The sequence below is a fragment of the Mchenga conophoros genome, linkage group LG18, assembly GCF_057382185.1.
Source record: "Mchenga conophoros isolate Kocher_MC1m ecotype Shallow Benthic linkage group LG18, M_conophoros_male_GT1.1, whole genome shotgun sequence".
Classification (NCBI taxonomy): Eukaryota; Metazoa; Chordata; class Actinopteri; order Cichliformes; family Cichlidae; genus Mchenga; species Mchenga conophoros.
In genome coordinates, this window is record NC_140543.1 from 8,561,543 (window position 1) to 8,580,496 (window position 18,954).

At 40.0% G+C, this 18,954-nt stretch overlaps 1 long non-coding RNA gene across 1 annotated transcript; it reads left to right on the forward strand.

Moving 5' to 3' along the window:
- Positions 1-9,595: 9,595 nt before the first annotated feature.
- On the forward strand, positions 9,596-9,864 carry LOC146553156 (uncharacterized). The gene is made up of 2 exons (XR_014889402.1): positions 9,596-9,685; positions 9,833-9,864. It is a non-coding gene; the product is annotated as an uncharacterized LOC146553156 (long non-coding RNA).
- Positions 9,865-18,954: the final 9,090 nt, after the last annotated feature.

An 18,954-nucleotide genomic window follows, 5' to 3' on the forward strand; every position in this document is an offset into this window, starting at 1 on the left:
ATCTAAAATATAACAGGACACTGGTGTAAATTCTCGACCATCTCACACTTCTGTTTAATCAGTTTTCTGTCTGACGTTTATTCAGATGTGTGAAAAGCAAGGAGGAACCCACCCGGGGGATTAATAAAGTTTCATTTTATCTAATCTATTCTAATAACTTTAATCTCAGCCAAACCGATTTACTCACGAACAAATAAAACACTGAAAAAGCCAAACAATAACATTTTTAGGTTATCTAAGTGACTTATATATTACGTTTAACCTGAGTAGTGAAAGACTGCGGTGATCTGAAAATGATGTGCTGGGAGTTTGATATTCTCGGCATCTCTAGTGACCCTCGAGCTCCTGACTAGCTATCGAGCTGGTGGATAACAGACGTCTCTGAAAACGTCAGAACACTTTTGCAAATATGATATCTTGATAAACCGAGCAGATACTTGAAGTTTACATAGCTACATTCTCGCCTGAAAATATGTTAAAAATTTATTTTGTGACCCAGAAAGAGTAATAAGAGTAATATTAAAAACTAACAGCCGCCATTGTTGAAAACTGGAATTGGCTGGGCCGCGCTATGAATTCTGGGATATGGTGGGCCACGAAGGACACACCCGACCCATCCTTCAAATTCGGGGAAAAGGAGGACGCATTTGTCGGTTGCATTCGGAGGAGTTTACTAATTTGGACAGCCTTCGTCGCGGCGCTGTGACATAATCACGGCCTCAGGAGGATGCAGCCCATGAATTTGGACACCCCTTTAAAGTACACAGAGTGGAGGCTGATTGGCCGGAAAAAGGCGGGAAGAAAGATGATTAGACTAGACCAGTGACGATGCAATAAGCTTGACAGCGTGGGAAAGTGGAAGTGGTGTAAAAATTAGATTAGCCACAAAAACCTTATTTGTAGCAGGCTTTAAAGAAGTCAGACCTAAAGTATTTGGACATTTTTAGATGGAAGTCTTTTAGCATTAACTTGAGGAACTGACTTCCATCCCTGGGGGTTTCTGCAAGTTATCTTTTGTGATGGATTGGGGCCTGTCCAGGGAATACTCTGCATTTTGCCATCTGACTGCTGGGACAAGCTCCAGCTCCAAATATGATAAGCACTACAGAAAAATGGATGGATAAGAAGAAAAACTGACACAAAAGATAGTAGTTAATAAGGAAAGAGGTTGCCATCCCCTTTGTCAAACCAGCTGAATGACTGCAGCATCCACCGGAGCAACAGAATTTATAACCACCTGAAAGGGCCTCGTTTCCAGAGCTTCACGATGTCCTATACCCAGACAGACAAAAATCTCAGAGCCCTCAAATCATGTTGCTTTGCACTTAAGAATGCACTTCTACTTTTTGTGAAGACCTGAGTGGCTTTTGTAAAAATGACACAAAAGAGAGTTTAAATGTCCCAGAGGGACAGCTTAGGTTGTCAAAGTTTTCTACTACGCACCACTTCAAAAGGCAAAACAAGCTGTTTCTTTCCCTTCAATGGTTTTAACCTCTACAGTTTGAGAACCACTGGGTAACACACAGAAATTGGACAAATCTAGATTTGAGTTCACACAGGTTCATCCTGTCACACAAGAAAACAAAAACCCCCAAAACAAAACAAATATATGTTCACACTTTACAAACCAACATGATAAAAGCTCGCTGGCTCAGCTTTCGTGAGGTTGCACCCAAACCACCTTAGAAAAAAAACAAAAAACGTACAGAACTGTAAAAAGCTTGCAGTGCAAGGTGGTAACTGATTTATGTTTTCCCCTCTGGACTTACTGTAGTTGCATCTGCTCCCTGCTGTGGGGAGTTGGGGGCCCTCTACTACAAGCCTGTTGTGCTCAGCATATACTGATACCCATATAGAATCAGCAGAACTATACTGTAGTATGAACACAGCCAGGGGGCTACCTAAGGAGGAGGCAGGCTGAGAGCTTTTTGATAAAGTGCTCTAGAAGTAAAGTTACTGTAGATGGACCCAGCATACATCATCAGCAGAGTGAGACAATTTCAGAAAGGGTGGAATAGAAATTGTGGTATGATAAGATCCACCTCTTTACAGACCCTTAGCTCACAAAGTAATCATTTACATGAAACCAGTGGAGACAGATAACTTTGCATTCATTTTCTTACTAATGAAAGTTTTTTGGCTGTAGAGTCTGTAGGACAATTCGCTGAAAGTTTCCGGCATTAAATAAACTACTTGTGCTTAAGTTCAGTCAGCAACACAGACGGTGAGGTCATCAACAATTTATAATAAGCAAAGCGGATCAGTGATGCAAGGCACACATTCCGGTTTTATAGCTTTATGCCGCAAAGACCCAGAGTTTCCAGATTTCCAAAGTTATCACTGTGTGATACAACAGCATCCATTCACTAGTGAAGTTGCAGGTTTTTCCTCATATTGCTTGTTGTAAAAATCGTTAACTCCAAAAGGAAAGCAGCAGAGACTGTTCACAAATCCTTCTTGGACGAGGTGGGCACTGAACATGAGGACTTGCTCTTGCATGTTGAGGCTGATAAAGTTGCGGTGAAGTGCTACAGTGATATGTTGAACTCCTCCCACAGATTCAAGCATTTTGGGAAGCAAGAAATAAAAATCATGAAGAACTGATGCACGGCTTCTTGATTTGGGCTTTCTCAAAGACTTGATGACTAAATTAAACGAGCTCTGAGCTGCAAGGCAAAGACAAAGATTTGGCAGATATGATAAACACTCTCAAAGCATTCAAAGCCAAGATGGGTCTGTGGACCATACAGCTGAGAAAGGGGAGACTGTCACACTTCCCAAATTTAAAAAGACTGGCAGAGAATGTAAGAGAGGCTGACCGTTTGTTGACAAAAGACGCAATATTTTTCAGTATGTATGCATTTGTAAAATTTTATTTGTTAGAATTTCAATTGGTAGATTCTGGCCTTCATCTAAATGTGTAAAGTGATCTTGGCTTGGAAAAGGTTGATGACAATACAGAATATTGTATCAAAACAAAAAAGGAAAAATTCAAAAATCTTGTAAAAACAAGGTCTACAGTTTAAAAAACAGCTACTGTGGGGGACTCAGTCAGCTAACTTTGTCAAATGACTGCGTTAGCTCATTAGCTGTTAGCTAACGGTACCACTGTGTGAGAATTGCTTTGCTGAAATGGTATTAAAATGTCTTGGAAAACAGAAATCTAAAGAAAAGCAGAATACTTACTGTGACACAATGCTGTTAATGGTCAACAGTGATGAATGCAGAGCCACCTAATGGCTGGTGTCTCTGGCCTTTTAATGAGTCTTCAATCCCACCTTCTCACATTTCAAAAGCTACTGCAGACAAGTGGGCGGAGCTCCATATTAAACAGGAAATTACCTCACTAAGGGATCTTCAAAATAATAAAAGCAGCTGACTCTTTTTAAGGCTTGCAGTTCATACACATTTTTCTAAATGCCCCAATAAACTCCTAAATTCATATGAATATATAAATAACAAATGTTTTTTTTTATTTAAAATTTTTTATGTGTTGTTTCAAAATGAAATAAAAGCAACCAAAAAAAAAAACCCCACAACAAACAAACAAAAAATACATTAAAAAAATCCAGTGTAAATGCAAGAACATGTGAGCAACATGTGAGGACATTTTACTTTTACTTCACTCTTTTCTCAGAATCTAAATCAGTCCAGTAATTATCTCAGACTAAAGACATATCATTTATGTACGTTATCAAAACCTTCCAAAAATGACTGCAATATAATTTTTTTAAAAATACATAAAATTAAATGATATTTTTAAGTAGCAGGTCCTTAATGTGCAAAATAGTTAAAGTTAGTTCAACTTAATATTTTTGACCAACTCAAATAGAAGCAAATGTTAGATGAACTTAACCTAGTCGAGTTAGGAGTGTTTTTTTCCCCAACAACACATGGACAACCGGGTTAAAGAAATGCAAGAGGAGAAAACTCAAGTAGAGGAGAAGTACAGAGATATACAGTGCAAGTTCAAAAACATGAAGGCAACACACCAAGAGATGCAGAGCAAGCTCTATGACATTGAGAAGAAAAAAAATGAAGGCCTGCAAGTGATGTTTGATGAACCCCTCCAAAGAAATACACACGTGTTAAAAGAGAAAGAAGAGCAGGAGGCAACAAACACAGAATTGCAGTGCAAACTCCAAGAAAAATATCAAGCGATGCAGTGCAAGCTCCAGCATATGGAGAAGAAAAATTAAGGCTTAAGTGTAATGTTTTATGAAGCGCTGAGAAGAAGAGATAAGATAAAACTTTATTAATCCCTCGGGTGGGTTCCTCTTGGAAATTCGGTTTCCAAAAGCACAGCACCGACAGAAGTTACAGAGTTACAGAATATTATATATACACACACACACACACACACATATAAATACAGAGACATATATAAATAAAATATACGAAGGGGATAAATAGAATAAATAGGAATAAAAATAAAAATACAAGTGAATTGCACATTTCAAGTATTGAGGTCTATTGCACCACTGACTATTAACAAAAGTATTGCACAGTGAAGTGAAGAGGCACTACAGCTTAGTTGTTCCCCCCTCCTTTGTCCTCCTGTTTCCCCTCCCTCTCCCCTCCAGAGAGGAGTTAAACAGTTTGATGGCGTGTGGGACAAAGGAGTTTTTAAGTCTGTTAGTTCTTGTCTTGGGGAGAAGCAACCTGTCACTGAACAGACTCTTCTGGTTGTTAATGGCCGTGTGCAGAGGATGCCCAGCATTGTTCATAATGTCCAGCAGTTTTTTTAGTGTCCTTTTCTCTGCCACTGTCACCAGAGTGTCCAGCTTCATGCCGACCACAGAGCCAGCCTTCCTGATCAGTTTCTCCTGTCTGGATGAGTCCTCCTTTGCTGTGCTGCTCCCCCAGCACACCACAGAATAGAAAAGTACTCCAGCAACCACTGACTGGTAAAACATCCTCAGGAGCTTCCTGCAGATGTTAAAAGATCTCAGCCTCCTGAGGAAGTACAGTCGGCTTTGGGCTTTTTTATACAGGTGCTCTGTGTTGCATGAACAGTCCAGTTTGTTGTCCACCCACAGCCCGAGGTACTTGTACTTGTTGACCACCTCCACCTCCTCCCCCTCTATCTGAACCGGCAGTGGACCTTCTCTGGACCTCCCGAAGTCCACAACCAGTTCCTTAGTCTTTGAGGTGTTGAGTTGCAGGTGGGGTGGCTGTAGCTCAGGTGGCAGAGCAGGTCAGCAACTAATCAGAAGGTCGGTGGTTCGATCCCAGGCTGCATCCTGGCTGCATGCCAAATATCCTTGGGCAAGATACTAACCCCGTGTTTGCCTACTGGTGGTGGTCAGAGGGCCCGGTGTCGCCTGTGTCCGGCAGCCTCGCCTCTGTCAGTGCGCCCCAGGGCAGCTGTGGCTACAATGTAGCTTGCTATCGCCAGTGTGTGAATGTGTGTGTGAATGGGTGGATGACTGAATCTAGTGTAAAGCGCTTTGGGGTCCTATGGACTAGAAAAGCGCTATACAAATGCAGGCCATTTACCATTTACCATTTGTGTGACTCCATGCGACTAAGTTCCTCACCAGACTTCTGTACTCCTCTTCCTGATCATCCCAGATACACCCCATGATGGCCGTGTCATCTGCAAACTTCTGAATGTGGCATAATTCAGAGTTGTAGCAGAAGTCAGAGGTGTACAGGGTGAAGAGAAGAGGGGACAGCACAGTTCCCTGTGGTGCTCCTGTGCTGCTGACCACAGTGTCAGACGTGATGTCCTTCAGCCTGTGGTCTGTCATTGAGGTAGTGACAGACCACAGTACGTCAGAATACACAAATGCTGAAAGAGAAGGAACAACGTGAGGCAATGAACAATGAAATACAGTGCAGACTCCAAGACACAGAAAAAGAGGATGAAGCATTGCAAGAAAAATGTTACATAAAGCACTCCAAAAGAATGCAGACAAGAAACAACTTTAAGAGACACAGAAAGAAATGCAACATGTTCTCCACAACGTTGAGGAGAACAATTTTAAATTACGAGTATTTTACAACAAAGCAAAGGACAAAAACAAGGAAACTGAGGAAAGAAACAACAACTGAAGGAAATATGCACAGAATGGCAGTCTAAAATTCAAGTAATGCTGCCGAAAAATATTCATCTGCAAGGACTGTATACCAAGCACTGTACAGAAACTAGAGATGGCACGATACCACTTTTTTATGTCCGATACCGATACCGATATCATAAATTTGGATATCTGCCGATACCGATATGAATCCGATATAGTGTTTTTTAATCAACAAAACTGTTTTTTAAATATCTTGCTGCATTTTGTATAAGTTCATACTCAAGTTTAAAACAACAACTACACTAAAGCTATTCTGTTATACCTGTATGCAAAAAAAATGTTTCATAGTTCAGCAATACTGATCAATCTAATAAACTTAAACCTACACCATCCTCCCTATTCTGGTATTTTAAAGAGTACTTAGCATAAATATTAAGCAACCTAACTAATAGGGTTCCAACTCCCAGCAACAACAAAAATAAATAAATAAAAAATAGGGAACCACCCCTCACACTCCACCTCATGATGCTTAATCGACGTAATCAACCTTAATTTGATGCAGTGTGAAAAAAAAAATGCACAGAAATCAATTATTTTTCAAGAAATATTAAATAGATTCAACATCTTTCTTCAACAAAATTGCAGACTGCACAGATGGTACCTTCCCAAAGGAAAAAGTACTATAGCTTACTAGGGTATATATATTAGACTTAATAGTTACTATATACAGTAATGGACTTCTATACATTTTGCATCAAATTAAAACTTTGGGTGTCAGATAATTATTTATTAAAAGCTAGACATTTTAAATGAGAATAAGAAAGAAAAGTATGTCTTTGTGCCCCCTTTTCCCTGTTAATGCCCTATCGGCCCCCCTGGCTAAACTTTGCTAGATCCGCCCCTGCACAGTTACCAGCGTCAGCTACATAGAAAAAGATCCTCGAGTAGAAAGTAATATTAAATACATTCTAACAACAGCTGATCAAGCTTAAACGTGCTGCTGTTGTTCAGCCGCTGGTTTCCTCTTTCTGGTGCAAAGTGGGCCAAAAGCAAACTAGAGACACGGACTCGCGACAGAAAAGCCGATCAGCTGATCATTAAGCAGTTTCATGATTGAAGTAGCAGCCAGAAGAGGCAGTCGCTCCATATATCGTTTGTTAAGCTTAACGCAGGAATGCTTTACAAACATTCAGAGATGGACTTACACACTTGCTTTACTTCTCTCGGGGATAACTTTGTCGGAGATGAAATGCCGGGTTGCTAGCGAAGCTCCAAATGCTATCCAGACCACAGGTCCCGCATGCCACAGCCGCTCTATCACGTGATGCATACTGCTCCGACATGCTAACGTTCTGAGGTGAGTTACGGCGTGTTGCAAGTTTTGTGAGGTGCTTTCGTGATATTTAATGGATCGGATTACATTTTTTATTTTTCTCCGATATCCGATCCAGAAATATAGGTCAGTATCGGACCGATACCGATACGTAATATCGGATCGGTCCATCTCTAACAGAAACACTCAAATGCAGGAGGAGGAGCAACAACAGGAGAAAACACACAAAGACATGCAGTGTTGGGTTCAAGAACTGCAGAGGACACATCACAAGTGTTCTGCGACCAGGGCCAAAAACAGATTGTTGCTCCGCAGAAATAGTTGCTGTGTAGCTATTCTAAATTTGGACTAGGGAGGTAACTCAAGCTTCACTCACCTCACATTATATACCAAACATACCCACCCCAATGTGGTGGTTTATTTAGCCTCTAAATACACCAAAAGTATGACTGTCTGATCGATATTTGTATTAATGAGCAGTTGAACAGATGTTTCCAGAAAAGATGAATGTACATTCTTTGCTTGAAATGACTGTACATGGTTACAAAATTAAAGACAACTCTTCAGCAGTGTATGGACTACCTGCCCATACTATTTCAGAATATGTTTATGCTTTGTTTCTTTGCCTGCTTTCATTTGATAGCAGTAATAAAGACACAGATATGAGAAAGCGACAGAAAAACCCAGGGATATAACACGTATTGTAGACTCACTGAAACTTTTGGTCAGATTTTTCTTGAAAGGCTGAAAAGCTGTAAAGTTCACAGAGTAGTAACTTTATGAAAAGTTTAAAGGGAATCTGACATTATTATTTTAAATTTAAAGTGCGGAGAAATTGTCACACTTTCTATTTACGTACTAAAATGTCTTTCACATCACTCTCTATCTCCATAGAACATCAGTCACATGTGACATTTTTGATATACAGGTATGAACTGACTTTCATATTTAAATATCGTTACGAACAGTGCACCTAAGATGAAACATGAAGAGAAAGACATGCTCATAATTGAAAGCATTGCAAATCAAATCAAACTTTATGGCAGGAGAGGATTTATTTTTCTTTGATTTATTAAAAAAAAGCTCTTAAGTCCCACTTTAATTTTTTTGAGACAAGCTGCAGGCTTAAACGGAAAAGAGAAAAGATGAAAATGTGAAATGGCTGAACTTTGTGAAGGATATGTAATCAGAGCTGAAGAAACTAAATTGTTCTTTCAATCTTATTATTAGTATTTGTCTATTCGCTTTGTTCAAATGATATTTATTCATATAATGTCTGACAGAAGCAAAAATTTAAATGAAAATAGTGCAAAGTGAACCTCAAAAGCTATGTTTGGCTTTCCTCGCCTCAGAAGTCAAAATGTCTATTTAAAGATAAGAGACGGCAGAGCTCCTTAAGCCTTCTCAAACATATGGAGGGTATGCAATTACTGTTATAGTTTTATCTCAAATCAGCTGTGAAAGAGAGAGTGGTAAATATCTTTCAGTTGAAGGTTATCTCTTACTGTGCATATTCCTTTCATTTGTCCTGCTTGAAAAGAAAGAAAGAAAGAAAGATCCTGAACTGAGGTCTAACTGAGATAAACTTAACAAATTTCCTCACTTATTTCAAGTGACTATGACTTTTAGTTTTCTTTTGCTGAGATAACCAACCTCAATAGATCTGCGAACACTCTGCGAATTTATCCAGGTCTTATCACATCAAGTTCAGGATCAGACCGCTATCTTGTATTGCCGAAAGAGATACAAAGAAAAGCAGAGTCAGCAAAGCAGTGTTTGCATTTTCCACAGATAAGGAGACGGTGCAGTACTTCACTGAGGACGATGGGACAGGAGTTAATAAAGAACTGTTTACATGCCATTCAGTAGAGAGCTCCTTTGAATGTTCAAGGAAAGATCAACAGAAACCACCTTAGATATAGAGCTGTAATTATGTTTCTGTTCACACAGTTTTTACGCCTCTTTTGCTTTAGTTTTTTTCATTATTTTCCATTAAAACTGAGCACCACCTCACATGAATGGGGTCATTATAGCATTGCAGTCGAAAGCCCAATGAGGTCATTTGTATGCGACACAAAACAACAATGGGAGACATCGAAGCTATGGTATACCTACTGCTCGATCTATGGCTGTACTGGAACTGTTTGTATGTTATTTCTCCAGGCCTATAGGGGGCGCAGGTTTGCACAGTTTGCTATGTTGAGCCAATTAGTCACTAAAAGAAGTGTGATAGGAAGTGTTTGCTCATGAGTGAAGCAAGACATGGTGTGTTTTCCTCTGATCCAAAGCCATCCACTCCGTTAAATCCCTTTGAGTGGCAATATGAGTAAGTTTCTTAATTGTGTTTACCTTTAAGAGAGGGTATATGACATTATTGAAGTGATTTGGAAACTTTTGATGTGTTTTATATGTCCACTTAAGTTCGACCCAAGCTAATGTTTATGTGACATTTCTGTATTCTGTATCATTTCAGTTTCACACTTTTTTGCATTAAATCCTGTCCAAATACAACACGTGCCTGTTCCTTGGAGGAAGTGATGCAAGAGAGAGTTTAGCTGGCTGTGAATCTCAATATAGGACACTGGGTCACATTGGGTGCAACAGTACAATGGCCTTTTATCAGGCTCAGTGACAACGGCTTTGGCTTTTATGAAGTTATTTCCCTCATTCCCGGGTCTCTAAAGCGGCGGTTTTGATTTGTGTGAAGGAGCCGCACCACTGACTGGCCAACAGGTGTCATACAGTCTGCTGATGTCACATTTTCATTTAAGAACTGAGTTGAGCCGAGCCAAGTAGGTACTAATGGGTAAGGGTTATTAGAGAGTGTGTAGGGTGCAGTTCCACCAGTGGCCACTTGAGGCTTAAATTGCGATTCAGTCTCCACAGACGTTAAAATGTACTATTATTAAAGGAGAAATAAAAAAAAAAAAAGTACAACCTGGTGCAAAGCAATTTTGTTCCTATCTAATTTTATACCTCACAGCAATGATACAGGTGTTGAATTTTTGTGTAGCTCACCATGTTGTTGCTAAACAAGCTACCTGGCAGTAGTTGATATTGTAGTTCTCCATCCCTTTACTGAAATATGGTCTTGTTTGCCTCCACGAAATGAAAAGCTTGTACTTTGTTCCTTTAAAAGATGTCAGAAATGACCATGATCGGTGGCAGTTTAGCTCAGTGGGTGAGCCGGCTACATGCCACATGGCCAGAGGGCAGTAGCCTGAGTTCGAGTCTGATCTTCTGTCTCCCCCTCTCTCTCTTCACTGTCTCATGATCCATTAAAGGCCAAAAAATAAGCAAAATAATATCTATTAAAAATCTTAATTTTTCACTGTCAGATTTTCAATTGGATTGAAGGTTATCAGTCGAGCTATGTAGGCTTTCACTGAGATAAGCAGTCAGACCTGAGTGCTTAACTTTCATATGCGCACCTCATGTGAATTCATCTTTATGTGTTTGTAAACACTGCTTTACAGTCTGAAGTGCAACGTGTTGCCAACAAAATTTTAGTGTTAACTTCAACACTGTCAACAGGCGTTTTGAGGAGTTAGTTGTCAGGACATTTTGAGCGAGATGTGAGATCAAAAAAGGAAGAGCCTCACAATTACTGACATAAAACAGCAAATTGAGAGCCTGAAGCTGCCACCTGAGTCATCTTATATGTCAAGTCTGCTGAGACTTATCTGCAGCAAACTGCAGCAGGAATTAATCCCTGCATGTTCATTAACAGCAGTGAATCCTGCAGCATGTGAAGGAGCATGTGGGAACATCACAGTAGATTCACAAGAGGGCATTTATGAGCTCTAATGAAATCCTAGAGACAAGGACTTCAATATTTATGAAATTATAGAACATCATTTATCACATTTAAGAGATCTGTGTTTTAATATTCAGGTTTTAGTTTAAAGCAGACAAGCCAAATGACTGTGATTACTGTGTGAATGATAATATACATTTACAGAAGTGTGACATAATTCCTAGATGAGATCCCAGTATCACCGCAGTAGAGAAAGTATAACAGAACAAAAGAAAAGAGCCAGAGGGAAGCAGTGATTGAACTGTCACAGCAAGGCACTTTCACTCACTACTTAAAACATACTCACCATAGCTCTGATTTGGTAAAATAGAAACAGTCACTTATAAGCTCCAATTAATGCCACCCCTGCCTACCTACCTCTTAGTAGTGCTCCTGCCCCCAAAGGTCCTACGTGTATAGTAACATGTTGTGATATTATGCCTATGGTGTAATTAAAAAGGAAGAAACCGATTGCTGCACAGCACACCCAGCAAAGCCACATGAATGGCAGTACCAACTGTGACCTATGCAGCTCCTGTCCACCCCCCAAGACTCAAGGTGTGTAAGAGAGGAAACAGGCCGAGGAGATGATTAAGACCGGGAGCAAGAGGACAAGAAGTTTTTTGTACTTCTTGCTGACTGCCTGCTTGAGTGACTGCTCCTTGAGGTTCGTATCCAGCTGCGGAGCCCTCAAGAGTGTTGTGAAGCGTGATATTAGATGCTGAACTTCACAGCAGGAAGCTTCCTAACGATCTCTGAGCGCCTATGACCCGTCAGCTATGACTGACAGCTGGAACAAAATGCTGCTTAAAGCTGTCTCTGTGCCATGAAATGAGGGGGAGAGGGTCAACATACTATACCCCCTGTTAGGGCAGAGTCACTGTCTACAGATTAGTGAACACCTTGCAAACACTGATAGGTTTGGATGAGACTGAATGACAGATTACTAGACAATACGATTTCTCTGCCGAAACCCCAGTGACATGAAGGCATTGTTTCGTAAAAGGAAACAGGTGAGACGTGGAAAAAAAATACATCATACAACACATTTAACCAAGTTGAAATAAAAGGAAAGATGAGAAAATGTGCTTTAAAATACAGACTAATGGTTGAACTCTATTATTTAATGGTAAAGAGACTGACTTCTATGCCTTAGTGCTTTTTATCTAACATTCCTGCACTGATAGACGAATCAGAGAGCAACTTGTTGCTCAGTATCTTGCTCAAGGATACTTTGACGTGCAGACTGTAGCAGCCAGGGGTTGAACCACCAACCTTTCAGTTAGTGAACGACCTACTCTACCTCATGAGCTACATACTGATATGTTACCCTTCTAAGATAAGATGAGCTAAGATAGGCTTATTAGTCCCACAGTTGAGAAATTAACATTATTACTGCAGCAGAGTGGTCAGAGCAGGAATAAATAGAAGCAACCTGTGAGATGGTAAAGTCTAAAGTGGTCCCAGTGGTAACAGGAAAATTAGAGATGTCTGTCCAGAAAAGTACAGTGCTAGGAACTATTTAAAAGGTGGGTGGTCTGAACACCTGCATCTGCATCTTAAAATGTCCTACGGCAAAATGCCGAAGCATCCATTTGGGTTTGCGTGAGCTCTGAAAATGTGTCTGTGGATGCAGCTTGCAGTCGAAGCAGGGGTTATGCTGAAAGAGTCAGTAAACTGATGCTACTGCTTGATGTGCTTTGAGTTTTAGGTGAGAGTACAATGGTGGTACATGAATTTCAGTCCATTTACAATGAACTAAACTAGCAGAGGGGAAAACACTGATCTTATGAACTGGATGGTGTGGTTAGTTACATTGGTGAGTAAGGAAAATAGCAAATATCTGGGCAGCACAGTGGTGCCTCAGTTGCCTCGCATCAAGAAGGTTCTTGGGTTAACCGGATCCAAAGACCTGATTGTCAGCTTGTTGGGGACTCTTAAGTGGCTGTTGGTGTGAGGGTAAACTGTCATCTGTCTCTCTGTGTTAGAAAAAGGCGAAGACGTCCCCAAAGGAAGAATTCGTTTTCATGCATTGAATGCATGAAATACTTTGAAGTGAACACTGAATACAGTGGGACCTCATCTAAGTTAAAACCTAGTTTTATGCAACATAGTGCTGTGAAAGGGTAATTCCTCGACCTGCAATGACTCTGCAACTGTAACTGTAATCAGACCACAGGAGCAACATGTATGTGTCAGCCTAATTATTTGGTTTTACAAAATAAATAAAAATGACTTACTGGTAGTCAAAAAGTGTGAAACCCCTTTCCAGTGGTTAAAATTCTTTAGTAAAACAGTTGCTTCCTAGTATGGAAAATGTTTCATTTTAAATTTTTTAAAACTCAAATGTCTAATTGTTTTTGTTTTGTTTTTTTAATTGATGGGCGTTTTTAATATGCCAACTGAGGCCTGTAGTACCCAAGATGGGTTTTCTTTGCAATTTCTGAGCATTGCAGTTCACAGTCTGACCTTGGAGTGGAAGTCCCCTTCAGTAAAGATTGCGACTTTGTGTTAATGCACGCCTGAACGCTCCACACCAGGAAACTGCCAAAAATTCTGCTTTTACAGATATTCCTGATGATCAGCTAATCAGATGCATTTGATTAGCAGCACCTGGTTGGTATTTAGCCTCTAAATTCCTATGGAAACAGTAAAGGTATTTTCATAGGACTGCATAGAGTCCTGTTAAATCCGCATCAAAGATTGTGCTGTGCTTCAGTGCCTATCTACCCATCCAAGAATTTATTATGCATGCTTGTTTATGTTATTTATCATTTATTACTAAATATCCTCAAAAGACAAGCTCAAGACCTTTCAGTTAAAATGTCAGAGGTTCTATTCTTTATACTCTAATTACACTGTTTACAAAGGTTTACAAGCTACCCTTATGACCAATAAAGTGACTTTGACATTTGCAAAATCAGTGAGGTTCCACTTTAAAAGTAAAATGTGAGATGAAAGTGGCCTGTTATCTAACTGGTTTGCAGGTTCGTATGTAGCTGAAGTCATATTATAAAACTGCACTGGTTTGGGGCTTAAACCTATAAAAAGGAAATTGCCCACATATACATTCGGACAATTACTCATTTCTAATAACCTGCTTCACACTCTTTGGAAAATAACATAATTTCCTTCTCTTCACTAACTCTTAATGCATTTAGAGCCGCCTTAGGCTACACTCTCCATTCAGATTAAATTTCTGCTTCACGTATGTAATTTCCTCCCGTGCCGCTCCGCCTGTCTCACTCTCTGTCCATGTCACAGCAGCTCTTTCTCTTCCTCCTCCTCTGTCTGTCTTCCTGTTAGTCTCGGACAGTTTTTTCTCTGCAGGGCTTCTTCCTGTCACAACAGACATTTGTTTCCCCTCCACCAGATCTGACAGCAGCACAGATCTGAGCAAACTATTTCTCCCTTCTTGTAAACATCCATTACTGACCACTGAAGGAGAGAGGGGGGAGTGCGTGTCTGTGTGTGTGTGTGTGTGGGGGGGGGGGGGGGTGTAAGATGCCACAAGGTGTTTCTTTTAGTATGAAAAAACCTTGAGAAAGCTTTGACCTCAAATCCCCAACAATATGCCACATTTTCATGCTGCAGTTTGCTTCCATTACAAAACCTCGGGCCATTAGTTGTTTCCAACAGTGGTTCACTTAAAAAGAAGACATTAGCAACGCGCGCGGTGGCAGCCTGTGAAGTAAGATGACAAATCTCTGAATGCAATACAGACTTCTTGGCTTCAGCCCAGTATGTCACGTAGGCTTTTAATGACTGAATATTGACATTATGAAATCCTCATCATTAAAGAAATTCCATTTGAAGCTGCATTAATTGATTTATTGGCAAGAGGGGGAAGAAGAATGCCACAATCTGCTGAAAGAATCAATACAATCGTGTTATTGCTTGATGAAGCTATTATAGCCGACATGCTTGCAAACCAGTGCCTATTTACTACAGATGTTCCTGGCAACTAATAGATTTAATACATTTAACAAGCAAAAAGAAAAACATGAAGACAGGAGTACAGGTGTAAGAAATACTAAGATAACTATAAATCAGCACTAAGCACTGAATATTTGAACATAATAATAATTGTCTAGTGTAACAACCCTTATTGTGTTATAGGACACAGTGGGGGGGTTGCAGCCGTTACATGCTGCTCGTGTGTTCAGAGAGAGACCTCATCATTGTAACGGGCTGTATGTACGGACAAAGTAGACCCAAGGAATCTGGCTTGTATGGTCTTATGTTGCTAACAACGAATAAAGGTTTGTTGTTCGATTTAACTGACTGGCTTCGAGTTATCTGGCTGGACTTGCTAGCCGCTTTTTCCTCGCCAGACTGCCATTACACAAGTCGACTAATTGCACACATTGAGCTGACGTGTATCACAATTATTTGATGTAATGTTTCTGATAATTGATGCTTTCCCTCGAAGCTCTGTTTGACTGCTGACTGCTAGCTGCACTGTTCTAGCAGAAGATGTTGAATTGAATTTGCAGGATGCACGATCAAAAATATTTAAGAGCTGCAGAGTTTGTTAAACCTCAGTTAATGCAGCTGCAAATAATGTCTTCCATGTTAAAGGACTGCATAGTGCCACATGTCCTCATTGTACCTGAATGGCAGTTGAATTTTTGCAGCAAGATGTTAAAATGCGTTGCCCGTTGGCACGCCCACATTAGAGATTATAGCAACGATGGTGTTTTCTTCACTCTAGTGTCAAGTGTTCACTGCTGTGGTCAAAAAAAGACTGTAACTCTCGAACGAAGGAAACCATGTATAACTTTAAAGCAGTGAAATCCATCACATCCTGCTCAGTTTCATCAAACTTCTGACTTTCTTGTGACACTAATGCTCTGAGTGACAAAGAACAAATTAAAACACCTCATTTCCCCACCAGCACTTTCCCACAAAAGGTCAAGCAATCATTGAACAATTCAGCAATTTTATGGCCAAGCTGTATCATTCCTCAGAGCTCTGAACTGTCCCAGCGCTCGCCCTCAAAATGTCACCAATCATCTGTTGATTCAGTATCGTGATGTTTGACCTGAACTACTATATGTGAACTGTGACTTTTCCTCTGGGCACAGATATTCTGCTGTAACGATCCACTGCAAACCTGCTCGCTCCGTCCTTCGGCTGTTTGAATTGTCTTCTGCGGGAGCTGAACTGCATTGAATTAAAGGAGATACTAATGACTCCGCTGAATTAAAGCAAAGCCGTTTGCTGCTTCAGTAGCTGCAGGTTCAAAGGGTTAATGGATTATTTCTTCTTTAGGGCCAAAAAGGCAAATAGCGTGAAGACATTTTAATCTGAGTAGAAGATATCTTGCTCCTCTTTTATCACTCTCTCTTCATGAGAAAGTAGAACCTTCAAACTTTTAAATCCCCTCAAAGGAGTAGCAGCAGAGATTCAGCAGGTCATTTTTATCACTAATTAATAGCTTAATATTTGCTGTTTTGTCATAGCACAATTAATTAGCTAATGCCCCCTGATCTAAATGAGGAAAGGAAAATATCACTTTATATCAAGGTTCTGCTTTTCAGTAATGGATGAAAACTAAAATGAAAACTGACAGTTATGTTGACATTCATTAGAACTTTTATTCTGATTAAAATAAATAGTGCTTACAATAATTAGTGGGTCTAGACAATTTATCAAATGTTATTTTCAATCAAAATTTCAGCTTTCAATGAATATGAAAACAAGATAATAAAAATAAAATGTCTGAGCTGCTTTCTGTTTTACAATGATGCTCTCTTTTTATGTTGTGTTATCCATCCATCCATCTAATACTAATATTTCCTACTGTTCATCCAGTCTCTGCTTGCAGTATTGTAAGCAGAGACAGCAAGACCTCTCTCCCAGACACCACCTCCAACTCATCTGTGGGGACAAAGATGTGTTCCCAAGCCAGCAAAGAGATTTCTCCATCATGTCCTGGGTCTTCTCTGGGGCCTTCACCTGCTAGATCAGGCCCTAAATCCTTCATCGATGAGATGCAGAGGCATCCTAGTCAGATTCCCAAACCCCCTCAAATGGGTCCTTTTGACGTAAACGACTAATAACTCTGCCCTGAGCCTGACCTGAATGACCACGTGCCAAGCGAGACCTAGCACCACTGGGAAAACCTTTACACTTAGGCATGAAGGTAAAATTCATGCTTCATTATTACTCGGATGTGAATTTTCTATTTTTGTATTACAAAGTCACACGTTGCTGTAATCACAACAGGATTTCAGCTACAATTTTGTCATTACTTGGGCTACAAAGGTACTTCAATTATCTGCACGACTGACAGATAACTGATAATTGACAAGGAAAGAAAAAATGTTTCTTTCTTCCTACGCGTTTGCACTGGAATCAGGGGATTTCAGCTTATGTGCAATGAGATGGAAAATGATGTAGTGTTTTACAACATTAGAAGAATTGTCACATTATCATTACTTTTAATTTAATTCCATTAAAGCAGGGGTGGGGGACTCCTGGCCTCAAAAGCCGGTTTTAGGTTTTAGATATCACCCTGGGGCAGCACACCTGAATCAAATGATTAGTTCATTAGCAGGCATCTAGAGAACTTCAAGACGTGTTGAGGAGTTCATTTAGCCATTTAAATCAGATGTGTTGGATCAAGGTCACATCTAAAACCTGCAGGACACCGGCCCTTGAGCCCTGGAGTTCCCCACCCCTGCATTAAAGGATCAGAGTGCCATGGTAAAGTGCAAATTATGCCCAAGGACTGACAGATTTGGATTACACTGCTAACACTACATCCACTCTTTAAAAACTTCAGTATGTGATGCAGCATGCTACTGTATGACAAAGCTAGCGAAGAACTCAGAGTGATGTTAAAGTTGAATGTTAAAATAGTAGCAGGTAACGTGTAAACTACTTTTTTTTTTTACCTATTTGGTATACCCAAAGAGAAAGCTTAAAAGAATCAAAATATTAAAATCAGTTGGAAAGACATGATTTGAAAAGTAACATCTTCTAGTCTTTCACATCTTCTGAAAGTAAGTCCCATGTGACTAAAATGTCAACATGAATGAATATTGATGGATATAAATATTATATGAAGTGGACAGGCAACCAGCTTTGACACGGGACATTAGTCTTTTATAAATCTTTGCTAAGTCTTCTAATGCAGTGTAAGCATGAGTCTACAGTTTGTTTTATTGCTTGGGAAAAAGTTTTAGCAAATTGAGGCTCAACAAAACTATAAAGTGATTCTCTGTGTTGGACATAAAAAAGAATCACAAAGATGACCAACTTCCAACTTCATCTGAAACCAGCCAATCACAGGCTGCCACTGTAATGGTGTTGAGCGATGGATTGTGATCTGATGGTATTCAGCCCTTCCTACAATCACAAGAGCCGGTCTGGCCTTGGTCACATCACATTGGCTGTCTAAGTGGGACTCTCTCCGCTCTTTGCAATTATCAACCATTTGACACAGTCTGAGCATCTCGTGTGGAATATGAATGAGGAAGATAAAAATACAGAGCTCAGAGTGAACCGGAGCCTCGTACCTGAAAGAATTATCAACGGCTCGACTCCCATCATTGTCCTCACCGAGCGTTTTCTAACACACAACAATTATCTCATTTGTGGCCACTTTGCTTTTGTCCATCTTCAGTCAGGTCATTTATTTCCTTTGAGAGGCGGATTCCTGCTGTAAATCCTAAATATCAGCCAGTGTTGCAGTTTTTTAGAAGATGTATGGCATAAAGCCCAGACTTACTATTGATGTGAAAAGCTTTTAGTGATGCCACTAATAAGAGCTTAATGATTTGTGTGTGTTT